At 38.5% G+C, this 22,757-nt stretch overlaps 1 long non-coding RNA gene across 3 annotated transcripts in view; it reads left to right on the top strand.

Annotated features, from left to right (window-relative positions):
* Positions 1 to 22,757, top strand: part of LOC307175927 — a 147,010-nt gene that overhangs the window by 102,056 nt on the left and 22,197 nt on the right. The window contains exon 4 of one of the 3 annotated variants that reach the window (XR_013824555.1): positions 15,233 to 16,594. The exons of the other annotated variants lie outside the window; for them this stretch is intronic. This is a non-coding gene — a long non-coding RNA (uncharacterized lncRNA). Of the gene's footprint in view, positions 1 to 15,232; positions 16,595 to 22,757 lie in introns of those variants that run through there. 3 annotated transcript variants of the gene reach the window in all.

Raw genomic sequence — 22,757 nt, 5'->3', positions numbered from 1 at the left:
GAGGATGTCTGGAAAGCTGACCTCAGCTGGGCTCCTCACCTTGCCCATGTAGCCTTAGGTCTTCTCCATGTGGTATCTCTACCTGAGAAATCAGTTTTGAATGGCAGCTCAGAACTTTAAGAGATCAAAGCAGAAGCTTACAGTCCTCACTAGGCCTGGGACAGGCATAGTGTCATTCCACTCCTTCATGCCATAATGCTCAAGGGAATCTCAGTCCAGTGTAGATTCAGTGGGAAGGGAAATAGATCCAACCTCTCAAAGAGATAAAAGCCAAAGACTCTGCTACCATCTCTCCTACAGCCCAAACCAAAACCTTATTTGTGGTTCTCCAAAATGCAAACTAGATCCACTTCTTGCAAGATGCCCAAAGTCTCATCCCATTATAACATCATCTCAAAGTCCAGAACCTTATAATTTATATCAGGACCAGCCTTGGCTGAGGCTCCTCAAGAGCGGTTCCTTGAGTATTGTTCCTTTTGATCTGAAGGTCTGTGAACTAAAGAGACAAGCAATCTGCACACCAACACACTCAATATACAATACGAGACAGGGTTAGGGCAACCACAATAGACACCTGTCTTCAAAACGCGGGAAAATTCTAGGCACATAAATGATTCGTAACAATTCTGCAACTGGACGGGTACATGTTGCTGGTTTCTTGGGTAGGACTCTGTCCTAATTCCTGGAACACATTCTCAGTGGTATTTGGATGCACCCTTCATGGATTTGAGTCACTGTTCCTTTTCCATAAAAAACGTACCAGGTTTGCAGCTGTGTAGTCTTCTCAGCCAACTTCCTGTCTATAAATTGTTAGGAGACCAAATACCAAAGTTTTCTTCTTTTTCATTTTGTGCTGTCTTTGTATGTTTTAATTAACAGTCTTTCAGCCAGTACATATCTCCTAAAGTTTTGTAGTTGTTTAATACATCAGATTTATATTTCACATCATTAGACAAAAGCCACTTACCACCTTCAGCAATCTGTGAGGTTTTGGAAAAAAAATTTTTAATTCTTAAAATTTTTAAAAATGCTATTTCTTAACAAAGAGGATCTGTAAGGCACACCCTTATATCTTTATGGAGTATTAAGAAAGGAGTCTTTCAGCCTCATCCTGACTTCAGTCTTTCTCAGAGACCTAGTCTTTCCATCTGGGATTTGACTTTTGCCCTATGGCCATTTCTTACTTTGAGAATTTTTTCCTGGCTAGAAAGACTGTCCTGGGTACTCTATATGTTCTCTAAATTCTGATTAAAAACTGAACAACTTCCACTTCTCTTTTTATGTTTTATAATATACTAGACTATTTTATCATAGTGAGGATAGTCAGCGTTTCAGCATTCTGCCTGGAAATCCCCTTAGCTAAATCAATGAGTTCATTACTTAGCTACATTGCTTATCTTCTACATTCCTGCAGCTCTTAAGTGTTGCCAAACTTTCTGATACTAAGTAACTAGGCTTCCTTTTTCTTGTCACTGTATCTCTTCTAGTGAATTGTAAAACGCATGAAGCCAGAACCTCATCTTTTCTATCGCTATTATATGCCAGTAACCAGCACAGTGCCTGATACATATTTGCTTAATAAATAAATGGAAATAGGAATACCATCAAAGTGAAATGAAAAATTAGTAATAATGATACACTTATCCACAGGAAATAAAAAAGAGTAAAAAATGTTAATGAAATTACAAATGGTACTTAGTGTCATACCAAGTACCAAAGCCTATGAAAACGCCCAGAAATTCTTTGCAGTATTTCTACATAAATGTCTTTCTGCCTCCTTCAGTTCAAATATTCAAGATGATTAATGGAATGCAAAGCATCTATTTCCCATTCATTCATTTTTTATTAAGATTAAAGCAACATTACCAGTATTCATTGGGCTAAATATCTTCTGGAAGCTAAACAGGCAAATAAATAAATCAATGTTGTTGATCAAGAAAAATGCATTCTCAAGAGACAAAGAAGGACACTATATAATGATCAAGGGATCGATCCAAGAAGAAGATATAACAATTGTAAATATTTATGGACCCAACATAGAAGCATCTCAATGCATAAGGCAAATACTAACAGCCATAAAAGGGGAAATCGACAGTAACACAATCATAGTAGGGGACTTTAACACCCCACTTTCACCAATGGACAGATCATCCAAAATGAAAATAAATAAGGAAACACAAGCTTTAAATGATACATTAAACAAGATGGACTTAATTGATATTTATAGGACATTCCATCCAAAAACAACAGAATACACATTCTTCTCAAGTGCTCATGGAACATTCTTCAGGATAGATCATATCTTGGGTCACAAATCAAGCCTTGGTAAATATCAGAAAATTGAAATCGTATCAAGTATCTTTTCTGACCACAATGCTGTTGGGACTAGATATCAATTACAGGAAAAAATCTGTAAAAAATACAAACACATGGAGGCTAAACAATACATTACTTAACAACTAAGAGATCACTGAGGAAATCAAAGAGGAAATAAAAAAATACCTAGAAACAAATGACAATGAAAGCACGACGACCCAAAACCTATGGGATGCAGCAAAAGCAGTTCTAAGAGGGAAGTTTATAGCAATACAATCCTACCTTAAGAAATAAGAAACATCACAAATAAACAACCTAACCTTACACCTAAAGCAATTAGAGAAAGAAGAACAAAAAACCCCCAAAGTTAGCAGAAGGAAAGAAATCGTAAAGATCGGATCAGAAATAAATGAAAAAGAAATGAAGGAAATGATAGCAAAGATCAGTAAAACTAAAAGCTGGTTCTTTGAGAAGATAAACAAAATTGATAAACCATTAGCCAGACTCATCAAGAAAAAAAGGGAGAAGACTCAAATCAATAGAATTAGAAATGTAAAAGGAGAAGTAACAACAGATCCTGCAGAAATACAAAAGATCATGAGAGATTACTACAAGCAACTCTGTGCCAATGAAATGGACAATCTGGAAGAAATGGACAAATTCTTAGAAATGTACAACCTGCCAAGACTGAATCAGGAAGAAACAGAAAATACGAACAGACCAATCAGAAGCACTGAAATTGACACTGTGATTAAAAATCTTCCAACAAACAAAAGCCCAGGCCCAGATGGCTTCACAGGCGAATTCTATCAAACATTTAGAGAAGAGCTAACACCTATCCTTCTCAAACTCTTCCAGAATATAGCAGAGGGAGGAACACTCCCAAACTCATTCTATGAGGCCACCATCACCCTGATACCAAAACCAGACAAGGATGTCACAAAGAAAGAAAACGACAGGCCAATATCACTGATGAACATAGATGCAAAAATCCTCAACAAAATACTAGCAAACAGAACCCAACAGCACGTTAAAAGGATCATACACCATGATCAAGTGGGGTTTATTCCAGGAATGCAAGGATTCTTCAATATACGCAAATCTATCAATGTGATAAACCATATTAACAAATTGAAGGAGAAAAACCATATGATCTTCTCAATAGATGCAGAGAATGCTTTCGACCAAATTCAACACCCATTTATGATAAAAACCCTGCAGAAAGTAGGCATAGAGGGAACTATCCTCAACATAATAAAGGCCATATATGACAAACCCACAGCCAACATCATCCTCAATGGTGAAAAGCTGAAAGCATTTCCACTAAGATCAGGAACAAGACAAGGTTGCCCACTTTCACCACTCTTATTCAATATAGTTTTGGAAGTTTTAGCCACAGGAATCAGAGAAGAAAAGGAAATAAAAGGAATCCAAATCAGAAAAGAAGAAGTAAAGCTGTCACTGTTTGCAGATGACATGACACTATACATAGAGAATCCTAAAGATGCTACCAGAAAACTACTAGAGCTAATCAATGAATTTGGTAAAGTTGCAGGATACAAAAGTAATGCACAGAAATCTCTTGCATTCCTATACACTAATGATGAAAAATCTGAAAGTGAAATCAAGAAAACACTCCTATTTACCACTGCAACAAAAAGAATAAAATATCTAGGAATAAACCTACCTGAGGAGACAAAAGACCTGTATGCAGAAAACTATAAGACACTGATGAAAGAAAATAAAGATGATACAAACAGATGGAGAGATATACCATGTTCTTGGATTGGAAGAATCAACATTGTGAAAATGACTCTACTACCCAAAGCAATCTACAGATTCAATGCAATCCCTATGAAACTACCACTGGCATTTTTCACAGAACTAGAACAAAAAAGTTCACAATTTGTATGGAAACACAAAAGACCCCGAATAGCCAAAGCAATCTTGAGAAAGAAAAACGGAGCTGGAGGAATCAGGCTCCCTGACTTCAGACTATACTACAAAGCTACAGTAATCAAGACAGTATGGTACTGGCACAAAAACAGAAATATAGATCAATGGAACAGGATAGAAAGCCCATAGATAAACACGCACATATGGTCACCTTATCTTTGATAAATGAGGCAAGAATATACAGTGGAGAAAAGACAGTCTCTTCAATATGTGGTGCTGGGAAAACTGAACAGGTACATGTAAAGATATGAAATTAGAGCACACCCTAACACCATACACAAAAATAAACTCAAAATGGATTAAAGACCTAAATGTAAGGCCGGACATTATCAAACTCTTAGAGGAAAACATAGGCAGAACACTCTATGACATACATCACAGCAAGGTCCTTTTGACTCACCTCCTACAGAAATGGAACTAAAAACAAAAATAAACAAATGGGACCTAATGAAACTTAAAGGCTTTTGCACAGCAAAGGAAACCATAAACAAGACGTAAAGACAACCCTCAGAATGGGAGAAAGTATTTGCAAATGGAGCAACTGACAAAGGATTAATCTCCAGAATTTACAAGCAGCTCATGCAGCTCAATATCAGAAAAGCAAACAACCCAATCCAAAAATGGGCAGAAGACCTAAATAGACATTTCTTCAAAGAAGATACACAGACTGCCAACAAACACATGAAAGAATGCTCAACATCATTCATCATTAGAGAAACGCAAATCAAAACTCCAGTGAGATATCATCTCACACCAGTCAGAATGGCCATCATCAAAAAATCTAGAAACAATAAATGCTGGAGAGGGTGTGGAGAAAAGGGAACCCTCTTGCACTGGTGGTGGGAATGTGAATTGGTTCAGCCACAATGGAGAACATTATGACGGTTCCTTAAAAAACTAAAAATAGAACTTCCATACGACCTAGCAATCCCACTACTGGGCATATACCCTGAGAAAACCATAATTCAAAAAGAGTCATGCACCAAAATGTTCATTGCAGCTCTGTTTACAATAGCCAGGACATGGAAGCAACCTAAATGTTCATTGACAGATGAATGGATAAAGAAGATGTGGCACATATATACAATGGAATATTACTCAGCCATAAAAAGAAATGAAACTGAGTTACTTGCAATGAGGTGGATGGAGCTAGAGTTTATCATACAGAGTGAAATAAGTCAGAAAGAGAAAAACTAATACCATATGCTAACAAATATATATGGAATCTAAGAAAAAAACAAAAAGGTCATGAAGTACCTTGGGGTGAGACGGGAATAAAGACACAGACCTACTAGAGCATGGACTTGAGGATATGGGGAGGGGGAAGGGTAAGCTGTGACCAAGTGAGAGAGTGGCATGGACATATATACACTACCAAACGTAAAATAGCTAGCTAGTGGGAAGCAGCCGCATAGCACAGGGAGATCAGCTCGGTGCTTTGTGACCACCTAGAGGGGTGGGATAGGGAGGGTGGAAAGGAGGGAGATGCAAGAGGGAAGGGATGTGTGGACATATGTTATGTATAACTGATTCACTTTGTTATAAAGCAGAAACTAACACACCATTGTAAAGCAATTATACTCCAATAAAGATGTTAAAAAAAAGAAAAAAAGTAAAATGCCTTCTCATTTCTCAAAGCATGAAAATTTGCGGCACAACCAAGCTAAATGGAGAACTGCCTAAATAATCTATGAGTATAGAAAAATAAATAGGTTATATGCCATTTAAAAATAGCATGGTACAGGGATTTCCCTGGTGGCACAGTGGTTAAGAATCAGCCTGCCAATGCAGGGGCCATGGGTTTGAGCCTTGGTCTGGGAAAATCCCACATGCCGCGGAGCAACTAAGCCCGTGCGCCACAACTAGTGAGCCTGCGCTCTAAAGCCCGCGGGGCACAGCTACTGAAGCCCATGCACCTAGAGCCCGTGCTCTGCAACAAGAGAAGCCACCGTAATGAGAAGCCTGTGCACCACAACGAAGAGTAGCCCCTGCTCACCGTAAGTAGAGAAGGCCCGCACACAGCAATGAAGACCCAATGCAGCCAAAAAATTAATTATTTTTAAAAAAGAGTAACTTTAAAAAAAATAGCATGGTACAATCTTTGAGAGCCATTTATATCTTTAGTTTCTTTTATAATATGAATGCAGGGACAGCATTTTGGAAGGTTTCTAACCTCTCTCCTGTTTATTGAATGTAGACAGTAAATAAATGTATTTTTGAAAGAGTTTCTGCATTCTCAGTGCATGAGTTTTAAGTGCTACATTAAAAACTGTAGGTTTCCCTCCCAAGATTATAGTATCACTGGCATGTTTGCAATCAGTCAAACTTGGTAAATATCTTGTAAGGCAGCAGTATTGGTTTAGTGCACTATAAATGCTTATCATTCCCTCTAGAATATTTTATGTTTGCTTTCTTTACATACTGATAAGATATAATTTTCCTCAACACAGATCATTTATTTTAAAGCATGAATCATAGAATGCCAGCCCTGTAAATTACCTTGAGAAGCCGTCTATTCCACAGCCTTGCTTTCATATGGGTCCTCCCTAGCCCACACTGGATAATGTTCATTGATTCCATTGTTAAAGCCCTTTGAAGGAAGAGGGTCCTTCAATTTTCTTCTGTAGCACATGTCAGTGTTTAATAACCCATAAGACTCTCAGGAAATTCTTCCTTATATCCATCCTAAATTACCAATGGCACATGGATTCAGAGTTCAGTCTTAAGTAACTGGAATAAATTACCTGTGCTATGGAAACAGACTTTCACTCTGAATTTGAAAAAGTGTTGTCTGAGTAAAATAGACTGAAAATATTACTTCTCAGGGATGGAGAGGAGATTTTCAATCAAGTGCCCCCAACTCCACAAAATGCTTGTGCTTCAGTAAGCTGGGTGATCGTCATCAAATAGTGTTGGCAAAGCCCTTCAGGACACTTTCGAGTAGTCTAAGCACCATGGCCAAAATTGAAAGCAAAAGATGAACCATGACAAGAAGTCAGACAAATTGTGGTCAGGCTTTATGGGTGATAGGTTATGTACACAGACAGGCATTCCAAGCTGATCTCAGCAGACACACTATGCCTGAGCAGATGATGACAGGTTGAGCCTAAGTTCCTGTGCGCGTTGGTGTCTTGAGAACAAAAGGGGACATCACCAACAGAGACTGTCTTTTCAGGAGGTTTTTTTAAAATCATAATACCACTGTATTATCTGTGATTACACAATTTGGGTATTCCTAGGTGAAGACCTTCCTTTTTTGGCTTGTCCTCTGGGTTCTTTTGTTTAATGTTTGACCTTGGCATTTCTGATAGGTTCTGATGGTGGAAGGTCAGGAGTTTATGTGAACAAGCAGCATAGTTTATGGATTGGAGAAGATGGTGGTTAAAAAATAAGCTCCTGGAGTTGGCTGAGTATGGATCCGAGTCCTTAATATTTGTGTAACTTTGAGTAAATTATTTAACTTTTTTAAAGCTAAGGTTTTTTCAACAGTAAAATAAAAATAACGGTATATACATCACACATTTGCATGAAGATTAAGTGATATAATTCATGAGAAAAGCTTAGTACTTTTAGCTGTTATCTCTGTCAATTAATAAATACAAGCATGAGCAAGCTAACATTAAAATAACTTCACTTATTTTTAATTCAGCAAACATTTGCCTATCATCTGCATGAGTAAAACACACTGGTTCAGACCCTTTGATGGAATCAAGAGTGAATTAGAGAAAGTTCCCAATTTCAGTCATTTTAAGAAGAGATGTAAGGCCCGTTGAGCACAATGTAGGTACTCAATAAATATTTTCCAATCCATATTTATCAAAACATTTTAAGGGGCTTCCCTGGTGGCGCAGTGGTTGAGAGTCCGCCTGCTGATGCAGGGGATACGCGTTTGTGCCCCGGTCCGGGAAGGTCCCACATGCCGTGGAGCGGCTGGGTCCATGAGCCATGGCCGCTGAGCCTGCGCTTCCGGAGCCTGTGCTCCGCAACGGGAGAGGCCACAACAGTGAGAGGCCCGCGTACCGCAAAACAAAACAAAACAGAACAAATTTTAAAAGTCGTTATCATGCAACATATATAGAGATTGAGAAAAGTAGAGATAAAGGGTCATATACATAGTTTAGGGGGCAGAAGGGAGAAATAGAAAATTTTTAGATAATGAAGGTGAAAAAGGTAGGATAAAAGGAATATTGAAAGTTTGTCTGGTTTTTGGACTAGCACAAATACCATTTGCCTCATTTATCTTCTGAATATCACATATTATTAGCACTTCTCAATATCCTTTTTGCTGGTTCAGCTGTCCACCTTAAAGGAGAGTGACACCAAGCCTTACTCTGTACTATGTTTAAGCATCTCTACAGATGAGTTATAGAATCATCGATCTCTAATGAGGAGGGTTTCACTCTTCCTTTCAAGTATATTCCTTTCACGCATGCTCAAGATTCTGTTTATGATGGTTTTTTTTGGGTTTTTTGTTTGTTTTTTTTTTGCGGTACGCAGGCCTCTCACTGTTGTGGCCTCTCCCGTTGCGGAGCACAGGCTCCGGACGCGCAGGCTCAGCGGCCATGGCTCACGGGCCCAGCCGCTCTGCGGCATGTGGGATCTTCCCGGACCGGGGCACGAACCCGTGTCCCCTGCATCGGCAGGCGGACTCTCAACCACTGCGCCACCAGGGAAGCCCCAGTTCATGATGTTTTAAGTATTTGTTATAGCAGCACCCCACTTCTGGCACCAAAATATGTATTAGTTTCCTATTGCTGCCATAACAAATTACCACAAACTTAATGGCTTAACACATATTTATTCTTCTGCATTTGTGGAAGTCAGAGGATCAAGTCAGTTTCACTGGACTAAACTCAAGGAATCGTTGGAGATAGTGCCTTCTGCAGGCTCTAGGGGAGAATCAGTTCCTCGCTTCTACCAGCTTCCAGAAGCTGTGGCATCTCTTGGCTCCTGGATGATTTACACTCGTTTCTGCCACCATCATCACATTGCCTTATGATTGTGAAGTCAGTCCAACGTTAGCGTATATTTGTATGCTTTTATCCTGATCTCTCTTTGCTGGGCAGCCTAAGAAAAAGCAACCACTGTTACTTGAAAGCTACAGGACAAATAAAAGAAGAAGAAGAAAACAAAAACCTTGAGTTGTTATTCTTTGTATGTTTCATCATTCTTCTCTCAGATTTCAGGTCATCAAAGAAGTGGTGTTAAAAAGGCTGAGCTTTCTAAGGCAAAGTCAAGTTAGCAAGGGTAATTGACATTGCTATTGAGTTTGTGTTATCCTAAAATTCAGCTAATTATCTAAGGTTTTGACTTAAAACATAGATATAGGAAAAACCTCTGTAGGGAATGTCCTACCAGCTTAACCTTCTCTAACATGTGAAAAATTACAGTACCAGTATCTTTACTCCATAAACTTAGATTGTTCATGCTTGGCCATTTAAATATTGTGGCCTTAACAATATTTCTTCAAAATGGTATATATCGAAATAGGCATTAGAAAATAGGAAAGCAAATTGAAGACTGCTTGTCGGCAAGCTGGGACATAGACTAAGAAACATGACTAAATTTGTGGGAGGTAGGGAAATGGGGGAAGGGAGACATTTGTTTGGTGGAGTGTACCTCAGATTGTAGTGGAGATTATAGTAAGTTGTATAATAGTCACAGTATAAGACACGTGAGGGGATAAGAACAGAAATGTCTGAAAAGGAGAAGAAGTCAAAATCTGAAGAGGCGATAACAAGAGAATGGAGACCTTTCTTGTGCGATAAGTTATTTCCATATTACCAAGACAAACTGGGAGAATATAGGCATGAGAATTTAGAGTTGGAAGAGCACAAAATAATAACAGATTACATACGTTTTTGTACTAACAGATACGCATTCAGATGAATTTCAGGAGGAGGAGGGTAGGACAATGGGGAAGAGAAGGAGGAAAAAGGGAAGGAGAAGCAGAAAGAGAAGAACAGCTGCAGTAGCAGCAATGGCAGTGACAACAAAAAGGAAGCCCTGATAACAAGCTGAGCTGCCTTAATTGCAGGGCCCTGGAGAAACCGAATGCATATCAGCTTCTAAGGCAGCAGACTGAGCAGCACAGTTAAGACCATGGCAGAAACGGAGAAGTAGCAGCTTGGGACAAGGGCCCTCCCTGGTGGCAAGCATCCTTCCAGTAATGGTTAACACTTGGAGAAGCTTAGTCTCTGCTAGGAAGTGTACTAGGCCTTATGAATTCATTAAATCTTTTAATAATTATAACAGTATTATGAGATAGGTACAATTACTATCCTTATTTTATCAGTGAGGAAATTGAAGAATAAAGAGATTAAGTAAACTTGCTCCAGCTAGTAAGTACTAGAGCTGGGATTTAAAATGAGGCAGTCATATGCCAGAACCCACTCTCTTAACTACTGTGTTTTACTGCCTGTCATACTAAATTAGAATAGGGAGCAATTTTTTAATGAAAGTCCCAATTAGTATCCGCTCAAGTCACTGGCCTCTGGCCAGCTGGACAGGGTGGTGACAGATCAATGCATTTCATTTATAAGTACCAGCCGTCAGTGCTGATCAAATTCAATGGAAAATACATAACAAAAGGAATCTCTAAGAGTCATTTTTAATCTTATAAAAAACAAATGATAACGTCTTGTGTTAGTTTTGCAGTATATGACATCTCAGTTTTCGCAGACAGGCTGGCATCAAGTAGGAATTATGACACTTGTTTTTAAGGTGAAAAATATAAGCTAGTGAGGTTGGAATTTGCTCAGGGATGTTATTTCTAAAAAGGAAAAGTTCTCAACAACAGGTCTTTCATCAAGTCATGTTCTCTTTCAGTTATGCCATGCTGAAAATTAACATCTGTTGAAAAAAAAATTGTGTATGGAATTTCCTACATCTGAGGTAAATCTATTGAATATAACTACAAAAGCCACTGATAAGGGATCATGGTGGACACTCTTTCCCAGGGTCACTCTTCCCTGGCTGTCCCTCTTGTGGACTGTTATCCTTCTTGGAGCAGTAGAGACTTAGGGTCACAGATAATTTCATTGGCTTTCTGCTTACCTAAACTCTGATCTATTAAAGTTAAAAATGAAAGGAAGTGGACCTCCATAGTTCCCCCAACCTCTCCTCATTCTGCCAAAATCCTGGAAGAAATTCAGTATCCTGTGATTTCAGGAATGGTGTTCAAAATTGTGAGCAAGAGGTGTGGCTCAGGCACCTACCAACCACCGAGGCTGGCTGTGGAGTTACCCCTTCAGTTATTGGGTTATGGTAGGTGCAAGGAAGGTACCAGGTCCAGGAGATGGATGGGTTGGAGGGAAGAGTCCTTGAATGGCTTGGGACAATGGCCACTTAATAACTGGAAAAAACTTTTCAATATTTTAATTTCAGTATAAGCCTACGAGTACGAACTAGCTAAATATTAACATTTGTTGGCTTCCTTGAGGGCAGAAACTATGTTCTAGTTTTCATTAAACACCACAGGTCCGCAAGCCTTTACAACTCTAAAATCCAAAAAAGCTCTAAAAGATAAAAATCGTCTCTGTAACTCATTTGGCTGCAGAACCTTGTCTGCCTTGATGTGAGACCTTTTATAAACTTCATTATTCCTAAGTGAATAGTCATGATTTTCACTGCTGACACATTAATGTGTTTGATTATAGGATACTATTTAGGGATCCCCTGGGAGTATTTTGTAACAGAAGATGCATGAACTGTTTCACTTTCCTAAAACTTGAAAAATTCTTCATTCAGAAGCATATCTAGTCCTAAGAGTCTGAATAAAACGGCTGTGTACAGATACCATCTAGCATGGTATATACTCTGGGACAGAGTAGCTTTCAACAGCAGATTCTACATTGTTGAATGAATGTGCCTATGTGGCTTTCAAAATTATGCTTGATGAGAAAAAAGGGTTAAGGGAGTAGAAAAGCCAGTTTCTGCTCAGACTTGGTTTTGTACCCTTAGTTTATGTAAAGTCAGAACCAAAATTATATCTTTGGATTTATATCACCCCATTGTTTTCTCCACAAAGGGCAGGACTGATCCGTCATATATGGACAATTTACAAATGTAGATACTCAACAACAGGACTGTATGACTAAGTCAGCACTTACATAACTTGTCGTGGTTTTATGTAGAACCCCACATATGGAAGATATTCACAACCCTTTACATTACTAATAACCTTAAAAGGAAGATCAATATCAATTTAGGGAACGATGGGCTTTACTTTGCCCAGAAATGTTTCCAGTGTCCCAGCAATACTCTGACAATATGTTATGAATAGTTAAATTGCCTTTTATATGCTTAAAGTGATTAAAGATATATAAAATGCTAGCCTTTAAAAGTACCAGAAATTGTCTCATTGGAATACTGTGAAAGAAATACCATCAAACACTAAAGAAAGAGAGATGAGAAATCCCAGTATTTTTAAACAGATTCGTATAAATATTTCTGCAAGATGAATTCGCTTGAACCCAGTGGAAACTCATCAAGTTTTATCAGTGAAAGGCTCTCATCAAATCACAATCACATAATTTGGACAATAAACAACATAAAGCCCAGAATAATGGGAAAGACAAAAGAAGCCAAACCCAGATGGCCTGAAAATCTAAGGAGACCGAAAGCAGAATGGGGGGCAGAGGATATTCCCTATGGTGGGGTAGAGACGGTCAACAACCGAAAAGGCTTGGAACCCTGGGCAGTGAGAAAGCAGATTGCAGACCTGAAGTGCTACCTGGAGCACGTGAAGAATAGATTGAAATACAAGACATGAGAAGCAGGCAAACTGGCTGGAAGACCATTGCACATCAGTCCGCTTAGGCATAAGAAAATGAACCAGAGTTATAGTGAGGATGGAAAAGTATGAGAAGGAAATATAGAATATATTAAATTTTTATGTTGCCTTTTCTACTTACGTAGTAGAGTCATGCTAATGGGTTAATAACTCTGGGCTGATGGGCTAAAGGCTGATAGACTTTGCCTCTTTTAGCATATTTCTACCTTTTTACAAAGGAGAGAAACTGAAGATTAATGAGTATATGCATTGCAATGGTTAGAAATGTTTTGTGAATATTTCATGAGGAACTGAAGACATATAGCAGTCCTTGCACAATTGTCATAATCTGATGTATTGTACCATTGCTCTGTCATGTTTATGGGGAAAAGAGTAAGAGGAAGATGTGCAGTCCTGTCCTTGGTGAGGTCTGACTGCAGCAGCAATGATACTCCTTTTCTAATCAAAACATCATTATTCTTCATGATAAACTCAGAGAGTAATGGAAGCTGCATTGAGGAAGGGAGACTACAATTATCTGAAGTCCCTTTTTGCTGTGCTGAAAACAAGTAAAAGATAGTACTTCATAGAAATCACTTGCGCTGTACCACAATCCATCAGGCTATTAAACATGTCTTTGAGGATAAGATTCTAAGGTTATTAATCTATATAAAACCAAGTTTTCCAGCCCTGAGGAAAGCTGAGAAAATTTCCCAAGGGAATTTCTACTCTAAGGCTAAAGAAAAGAACCAATTCAGATTTTTATCAATAAACTTTAAATAATATAATGTATATTATTTTTTAAAAGAAATACCCCTTCAGTTAGGTTTCCTTGTTTATTCCATCTCTGGGGGGAAGCACTTATTAAAGCTTTTGTGACGAATAATTTAGTGAAATATAGAGAACTGAATATATACCTGTCTATGCATCCACTTAAAATTTCTCTTATTATCTGCTGTAATGTATTGATACCGAGAGGTGTTGCTCCATTACATTTTATAGTGAGCTTATAAATACATTAATATAGCTAAATTGTTTACTCTTATTGATGGGGTAAAAATAAAAACTATTATTTCTTGATCTATATTTTGTCAAAAATGAGTTTGACTGTTGGGTGAGTTTATTGCCTGCAGTAGTATGGAAACCACCTTGTTCTGTGACTTTGGGAGCTTCTCTTTATAGCTAGGCATCAGTTTTTTTTATTTTTTTCTAATTGAAGTATAGTTAATTTACAATGTTGTGTTAGTTTCAGGTGTATAGCAACGTGATTCACTTATATATATACACATATATATACACACACACACACACACATATATATATATATATATATATATATATATATGTTCTTTTTCAGACTCTTTTCCATTGTGGGCCCTGTGCTATGCAGTAAATCCTTGTTGCTTACCTATTTTCTATATAGTAGTCTGATCTATTAATCTTAAACTCCTAATTTATCCCTCCTCCCCTTTCCCCTTTGGTAACTATAAGTTTATCAAAGGGGAATGTCTTTGTAAATCTATTTCTATTTTGTAAATCAGAATCTATTTTTATTTTGTAAATCAGTTCACTTGTACCATGTTTTTAGATTCCACATATAAGTGATATTTGTCTTTGTCTGACTTCCTTCACTTTGTATGATAATATCTAGGTCCATCCATGTTGCTGCAAATGGCAGAATTTCATTCTTTTTTATGGCTGAGTAATATTCCATTGTGTAGATATATCACATCTTCTTTATCCATTCATCTGTCAGTGGTCATCTAGGTTGCTTCCATATCTTGGCTATTGTAAATAGTGCTGCTATGAACATTGAGGTGCATGTATCTTTTCTAATTAGGGTTTTTCTCTTTTCTGGATATATACCCAAGAGTGGAATTCCTGGGTCATATGGTAACTCTATTTTTAGTTTTTTAAGGAACCTCCATAGTGGCTTAGGCATCAGTTCTTATATCAGTAAAATTAAGAACAAATAACATGTATACAACATGTATTCTGGACAAATTCATATTTTCCACCACAGTTAAAACATCAATAATAAAACCTATTGTTAGGAATACTTATGCATTCATTTGTGATATATTAATAAATATATTTTAAAGAGTAGAGTATTATTTTATTAATTTTTCTGGGGGGGGGGGTTACCCCCAATAAACTGCCCTATGTACTGTTACTTAAATCCTCCAGGACAAAGACAATGAAGAAAACCTAAGGACACAACATCACAACTGTGATATCTTTTATAATCGAAAAATCCAGCATCACAGGTATATATATTTGCTAATAAACTAACAAGTGATTGTGGATGGTGGAATTTAAGTCAGTCATTAAAATGCCTCCTTTAATATCTACTCTTAATATTTTATGATAAAAGAAACTTATGAGGTATGTGTATGAACAGATCTACTGCACTGTACTTGTTTCAGTTTCAACTTAAAGAAATCACTGATTTGCTGAGCCTTCTCTGATATGTCTTTTCTAACTCTAATCTTCATCGCCACTGGGATTTCTTTGAAAACTGCAGGGAAGTAACTTCAGTTTGCCTACCCTTTCTTATTCCTTCAGTGGTTATTGAGCTATACATATATTGTCTTGTCGTATAAGCTCCGCTTATCTAAAAGACACTTATTTGCCCTTACATGTTTGAGGCTCCCACTTCATGCTTCCTAAAGCATATCAGATTTTTTAGAACTTAAACATCTTTCTGGGGTCCCTGAGTCTTACAACTTTTTGCCTTTTTCAAGCAATAGTATTCTCCTTTTGATGTAGGACTGCCTTTATTCTGGGTTAGTAACCTGTTCAATTCAACATTTATTTAGTGAGCATCTTCTCTAAATCCAATATTGTGGTAGGGTCTGTATGAGACCAAAAAAGAGGAAAAAACCTAGGAATCCTCACATGTCTGAGTTTGGGGTATATTCCCTCTGCAGCTTCCTTTCACTCACCTGAGTTCAAAAAACTCCTCCCTCTGCATCTTCTCTTCTGCCCCAATCTCAAGCCAAATTACACATTTGCAGCAAGAATATTAATAACTACAAAAGTAACCTAAGCTTACTATTAAACCATGTACCCCAAAGGTCAGATTCAGTAGTCCGCCCACAATGGCTGGGTTCCCACACACTGCACCAAATATAGATCACTACTAAGTAGAGGCAAGAATTGGAGCAGTGACACCACATACTTCTGTGGTCTTTGAATCTAGATGCCATCTCCTTCCCAGGCTAACTAATTTCACTCTGTGATTAGCCTTAGTCTGTTCTGTAAACTACTGAGTAAATTAATTGTCTTGTATAATGATTCCCCTTGCCCTTACCACTTTGTGGTACAGCTTCTGCTAGAAAAGCTCTCATTGTCTGTATTTCTTTCAGTTTGGATGGTTTCTCTATTTTCCATATCCAGTGCAAGTAACATTCCCCTGACTTCAACAACCAATCTGTCTGACCTGTTACACTGAGTCGAGTCACAGAAATTATTATTTTATCTTGTTCCTGGGATTGTAGCTTCTGTTCTCAATGATCCCTGGAATCAGACTCCTTGAATACTGCACATTGAACCATCTGCTGGTCTTAAGGTGGATTATTAACTTTAGACTTGGCTTTAACATAGGGAGAAAAATTATTTTTTAAAGCTGAAATCATACCCACCCCAGAGCTAATTCCTGAAATGGTAATGTGAGGGCGTGAGTTCCTTATCTTTCAAACACCATCTTTGTTTACAGATCACTCTGCCCTCCCCCCAAATGTCACATTTTAATAACATCATCCTTCTTCCAGTCACCTAGACTCCAAATTTCAAAGTCATCTTTGGCTCATCTTATTCTTTCCTGTCTTGTATCTACTTCATTTCCAAGATCTATTTTTCTATGCTTGTCATTTCCACTGCATGACTATTGTGTAGCTCACCTTATATGTCATATATCATTCTTTTAATTGTTCATCAAAAGTCCATTTCCCGTTACAATCCATCTAGCATACTACAGTCAATCTTTATTATGTAATATTTTAATAATATCAGTTTCTGTTCAAAAGTTTCCAATGGTTTCATTTTTCCCTATATAATTAAGATTAACCTAGTTTTAGATACTGTGACCTTGCTGATCATGGCCTCACTCTACTTTTTCTATCTTATTTCTCACTTATTCAGGCTCCTTATTCCAGTCCAGCTGCCCTTCTCACTGTCCAAGTACATGCTGGACTCATTCTCCTGAGTCTTTAGTCACTGCGTTAGGGTCTCTGCATGAAATGGATGGCAAAGTAACACTGGATGACTTGAGAGACTTTAATATAGGAATACTAACAAAACTATGCACAAGAGGGATGGAAACCACCAAAGATAGCATGATTCCCTAGAGCTAGTATGAGTGGGAATTATTGTTATTTCTAGATAAAAAGGGATCAGAGGAAAAAGTAAATGCTGGAAAGTGCAAGGGGAGATTCACGTTGACAGGATGACTAGAGGAGTCCTGAGGATTGGTGGAGGACCCCGCAGGGAAGGAGCCAGGAGAATCGATGTATCTGTACCCTAGCATCAGCTTCCTCCCGCCTCTGATCCCATGATGGCGGCTCCATGTGGCCACACCCACCAAAACACTGATGGTGAGGGGACATGTTGGTGTAGCCTAAAAAGGTCAGCCTGCTGGCACACAGAGAACCTTGAAGAAGGTGTTAGAATGATTTGGTTGCAAAAACAGAAGACATCCAACATGTTTATTTTCTTTTCCTTGTGCTTGTTTTTACCTTTACTCCTTCCTGCTTCCTACCCACTTTATTTTTATTTTTTATATTTACATACAATGAATACACTTTTTGGTGTGTGGTGTTATGAGTCTTGACAAGTGCTTACATAGACTTGTGCAACTCCTATCACAATCAAGATACAAACCATTCCATCACCCCCCCAGGAGCCCTCACTCAGCTCTATGCAGTCAACCCTTCTCCCGTCTCCTATCCTGGCCACCAATGAAACACTCTCCTTTCTTATAGTTTTATCTCTCCCAGAGTATCATACAAATGGAATCGTACAGTATATAACCTTTTAAGTCTGGCTTCTTTTGCTTACCAAAGTCTTTTTGGGATTCATCCATGTTGTTGTGTGTCTCAGTAGTTCATTTGTTTTGAATTGCTGGGAAGTATTTCATTGTATTAATGTACCACCTTTTATAAAATCTACTCACTTGTTGAAGGACATGAGGGGTAGTTCTAGTTTGGGATGGTTATGAATAAGTGGCTATAAACTTTTATGTACAGGTGTTTTGTTTTGTTTTGTTTTGTTTTTTTTGCGGTACGCGGGCCTCTCACTGTTGTGGCCTCTCCCGTTGCGGAGCACAGGCTCCAGACGCGCAGGCTCAGCGGCCATGGCTCACGGGCCCAGCCGCTCTGTGGCGTGTGGGATCTTCCCGGACCGGGGCACGAACCCGTGTCCCTTGCATCGGCAGGCGGACTCTCAACCACTGCACCACCAGGGAAGCCCTATGTACAGGTTTTGTGTGAATCTCACCTGGGAGTGAGATTCTGGGTCGTATAGTAAGTGATGGTTTACTTTACAAAGTGACTGTGACATTTTGCATTCATATGAGCAATATTTGAGCTTAGCTTGCTTCAAGTCCTTACCAGAGTTTTTAATTTTTGTTTTGTTTTGTTTTTTTGTCTGTCCATTCTAGTATCTGTAAAGTGGTATCTCACTGTGATTTAAATCTGCAATTCTTGATGACTAATTGATGTTGAGCATCTTTTCATGTGCTTATTTGCCATTCACGTATCTTCTTTGTGGACCTGTCCAAAATTACTGTCCTTTTTTTTTTTTCCCCTTTACTGGACTGCTTGTTTTATTATTATTTTGACATTTTATATTTGGAAAAAGTTCCCTTGTCATATATGTTACTTACAAATGTTTCTCCTAGTCTGAAGCTTGCGTTTTGAATCTCTTAGTAGTGCTTTTTAAAGAGCAGAGGTTTATAATATTGAGATACTAAAAAGGGAATTAACTATAAAATAGAGAAAGCATTTGAAATCACAAGAAACAGTGTTTTCTAAAGCTGTCTGAATACCTTTGAAATACTAGATGAAATGCATGATCTTCTAGGAAAAATGCAGTTCACTAAAATTGACCTCAGTAGAGGTCAGGACAATTACCAAAGTAGAAATACTGATAGAAGATGTAGATTACAAAAGTAGCACCTGATCCAGATGATTCTGAGGAGGAATTTTGACAAACTTTGAAAGATTTGATAATCTGAACGCTACTTAAACTATTTGAGAGCATAGAAAGAAAAAGGAAGTTTTCCAGTTTCATTTTATGATTTGCTTCAAAATAATGCAGGGAAGCAAGGGGGTGGTTAGAAATACAGATAAAACTGGTCTTGACTGGAGAAGTATTAAACTTAGGTGATAGGTATGTGAGGGTTAATTATACTCTTCTCTGTAGTTTCAGATTGTATGAAATGTTGCATAATGGTAGTTTATAATAAATAAGGCCATAATTTTGCAGTGAATATATAAAGCATTTATGAATAGAAATGAAAAAATAACTTAGAAATTACTTTTATAAAACTATACGAAATAAACTTAAAAAACAGTATCCCACCAGTGATAAGAGATTTGAACAAAATATTGGCAAGCTAAGACAAGTAATTGGAATGAAAAATTAACAGGGTAAAGATACATAGGCTCCAACATGTAAAAATAGGATAAATATTTTAAAAGAATAATGTAAGTAATATTTTCCGATCATGTTATATTAAACTAGAAGTATATATATATACTTTTTATATACTTTTTCATATTCTTTTCCATTACAGTTTATCACAGGATATTGAATAAAGTTCCCTGTGCTGTACAGTAGGAACTTGTTTTTTATCCTTCCTATATGTAATAGTTTGCGTTTGCTAACCCTAAACTCCCAATACCTCCCTCGCCAACTCCCTCTCCCCTTTGGCAACCACAAGTCTGTTCTCTATGTCTGTGAGTCTGTTTCTGTTTCATAAATATGTTCATTTGTGTTGTATTTTAGATTCCACATATAAGTGATATCATATGGTATTTATCTTTCTCTTTCTGATTTACTTCGTTAGTATGATAATCTCTAGGTCCATCCATGTTGCTGCAAATGGCATTATTTCATTCTTTTTAATGGCTGGGTAATATTCCATCGTGTGTGTGTGTGTGTGTGTGTGTGTGTGTGTGTATCACATCTTCTTTATCCATACAATTTTATTTCTAAATACCATGCCAAAACAGTATACCCCCAAGTGATGTAAAAAGGCAAATGACAAACTGGGATAAAATACTTGCAACTGATATCACAGTTAGAGACGTCAATTCTGTAATGTGTTAACAGGTCTAAAGAAATCAAGAAAAGAAATGACTTCCAGAACAGTAGTGTAAGAAACTCCACAGACTGGTTCCCCAGCAACACAACCATAACTGGCAAATATTAATTTTAAAAAGAGGTAAAGTCTCTGGAAACTGTGCTAAGGTTATACAAAAAAATGAAGAAATATTTTTTTTATAAAAAAAGTCTACTAAATGTTGGTTAGAACAGAGTTGGCATCACTTGACCATGACCTGCTCCCTCTCTCCCCACTCAACTCTGCAGGAAGGAAGCTCCACTCCCCAGAAGGATGTGGTAAGAAAATAGAGCTCCCTTTCCTCACAGTCCCTAGTCCAGGGCTATGGTATCTTTCCGGGAGGCATAGGCTGCCAGGATTTCTAATTATCTCCCAGCTCCATGTTGCACAGGCTAAATTCCAAGTGAGCCTAAGATGTTAGGACTCTTCCTCCCCTGGCCCCCACTTACAGGGCAGAACCTCTACTGTAGGCATGGCAGGTCCTAATCACCTTCCCCCTGGATCGCTCATTCCTGGGGGTTCAAAGCTGAGAGAGCATCCCGGTCATAAATCAGGAGTGTCACTCAGAAAGAAGGGGGTCACTGCCCCACCTCCGGCTGGAGAAGAGTGGCTCGGAGAGTTTGCTCAGCTAGAGAGGCGGGTCAGAGCTCCGAGGCGCCTCGCCCCACACACTGGCTTTACTTAGAACTGAATGTGGGTGTGTTCAAGCCTGAGATTGCTTTCAACGCCAATGGAGATTTTTATGGAAAGCTGTTAAGAGGAGATGGGTAGCTCCATGAAAACAGCAGGCTAGCTTGAAGGCCGGCTACACTACCAGAGAAAGAAAAAAGTCCTCCTGAGGTCAGAACAAAACTCAGATACTGACTTCAAGAAATATCCCTGCAAAGGATATCAGACCTTGGAGAAATTTATGCTCCAGTTTGTTATTGAAAACAATAGAGCGATTAGTCAGCTATTAGCGCAGCCTAAAAGCTACAGATGATACAATGAGAGGCAGACAGCTTAACAGATTTATTAGAGATAGAGACATTCAAAGAGAACCCTGATAATACAGCTGTCATCCCCAGATGACTGTGTGCGTGCCCGAGGCTGCAGCCTCTGAGGGGCCACAACACGGGTTTAAGTGTGAGCTGAGCAGTAGTTCCTGGTGTTGGGGGACAGTTATGAGGAAGGGGCCCAGAGGGTCTGCAGACACTGGCCCTGGCATCACGGCACTGTTGGAATGAAGCCAGCAGGCACCTATGTGCGGACTTGTTGGTACGTGAGAAAAAGCCCAACGCGAGTATGCTTTTATAACTCAGACTTCATGTAACTTGCTGCTTTCCAAACATGGAGATCCAGAGTGCAGTGTGCAGGGTTCTGCTTCTCCAAACTTCCTAGGACTCAGTCATGTGTGGTGCAGGGGAAAGTGGGAGTGGAGTTTGTTTGGAAGTTTACATACCTGAACTCTACCCTAGAACACTCTGATTTGGTGGTCCTGGATGAGGTCCAGAAACCTGCCTTTTTAATAAGCATTCCAGAGACTTTTAAGAAAATGGCATATAGATGTCAGTGTTTAGTTGTGAACATTTTGATAATTTATATTAGTGTAATTCTTTCCTTCTAAACTCTTCAGTTCTCATTAGATTTATCTCTGTTGAAAAAACGGTTACTTTTCCTGGGATGTAGCTATGCCCAGAATTTCAGAAATTATGTGAAAAGATAAATGAAAATAATTTAATTAATGTATTCATTTTTGTTGGAGGATGGAGGAAACGAAAAGTACCCATCAAACCGAGAAGTTACCTTGAGACTGAAAACTGAGGAGGGCAGCTGCATATAATCGATGGATCAGTTTATTATAGGATGAGTTACTCACAGGGTGGGATCGGATCTGGTGGACAACCATTCAGAAGCATTCACAGCTGCACTGCTGAGGGGCCATTGGGATAAAGTTTAGAGTTAACCTACGGTATGGGGGTGCGTGCTTGGAAACAGGGTGTGCATTCCTAAGTCAAGATTTATGAATGGGAACCTAGTCTTGTGGGCACTGGGACTACGGTCCTCTTCATTGTTTGGGGACCCACAGAGCATAGAGGCCATGTGGTCCTAATGATTATTAAACAATATCCATTACCTACAAAGCCCCTGAAGACAGAGAAGTGATTTGCCATTCAGTACAGTCCTGGGCAGTGTCAGCGTAAGGACAGGAGGAACTCTGGGCGCCCAAGATGGTGTCACGTATGCTAACAACCATACAATTTTAGTCATCTTGCAAAGGAAATTTTGTAATATAGAACAAAGGAATTCCTTTTGCTCACATTCCGCAATGAGCACTCTGAATGGAAAGCTAGTCAACTCAGCAGAGTAAAGGAATGGCGCCCTAGT

The sequence above is a fragment of the Stenella coeruleoalba genome (assembly GCF_951394435.1).
Source record: "Stenella coeruleoalba genome assembly, chromosome: 17".
NCBI classification, from domain to species: domain Eukaryota; kingdom Metazoa; phylum Chordata; class Mammalia; order Artiodactyla; family Delphinidae; genus Stenella; species Stenella coeruleoalba.
Note: the sequence above shows the minus strand (reverse complement) of the source record. Positions and strands in the feature narration are given on the sequence as shown.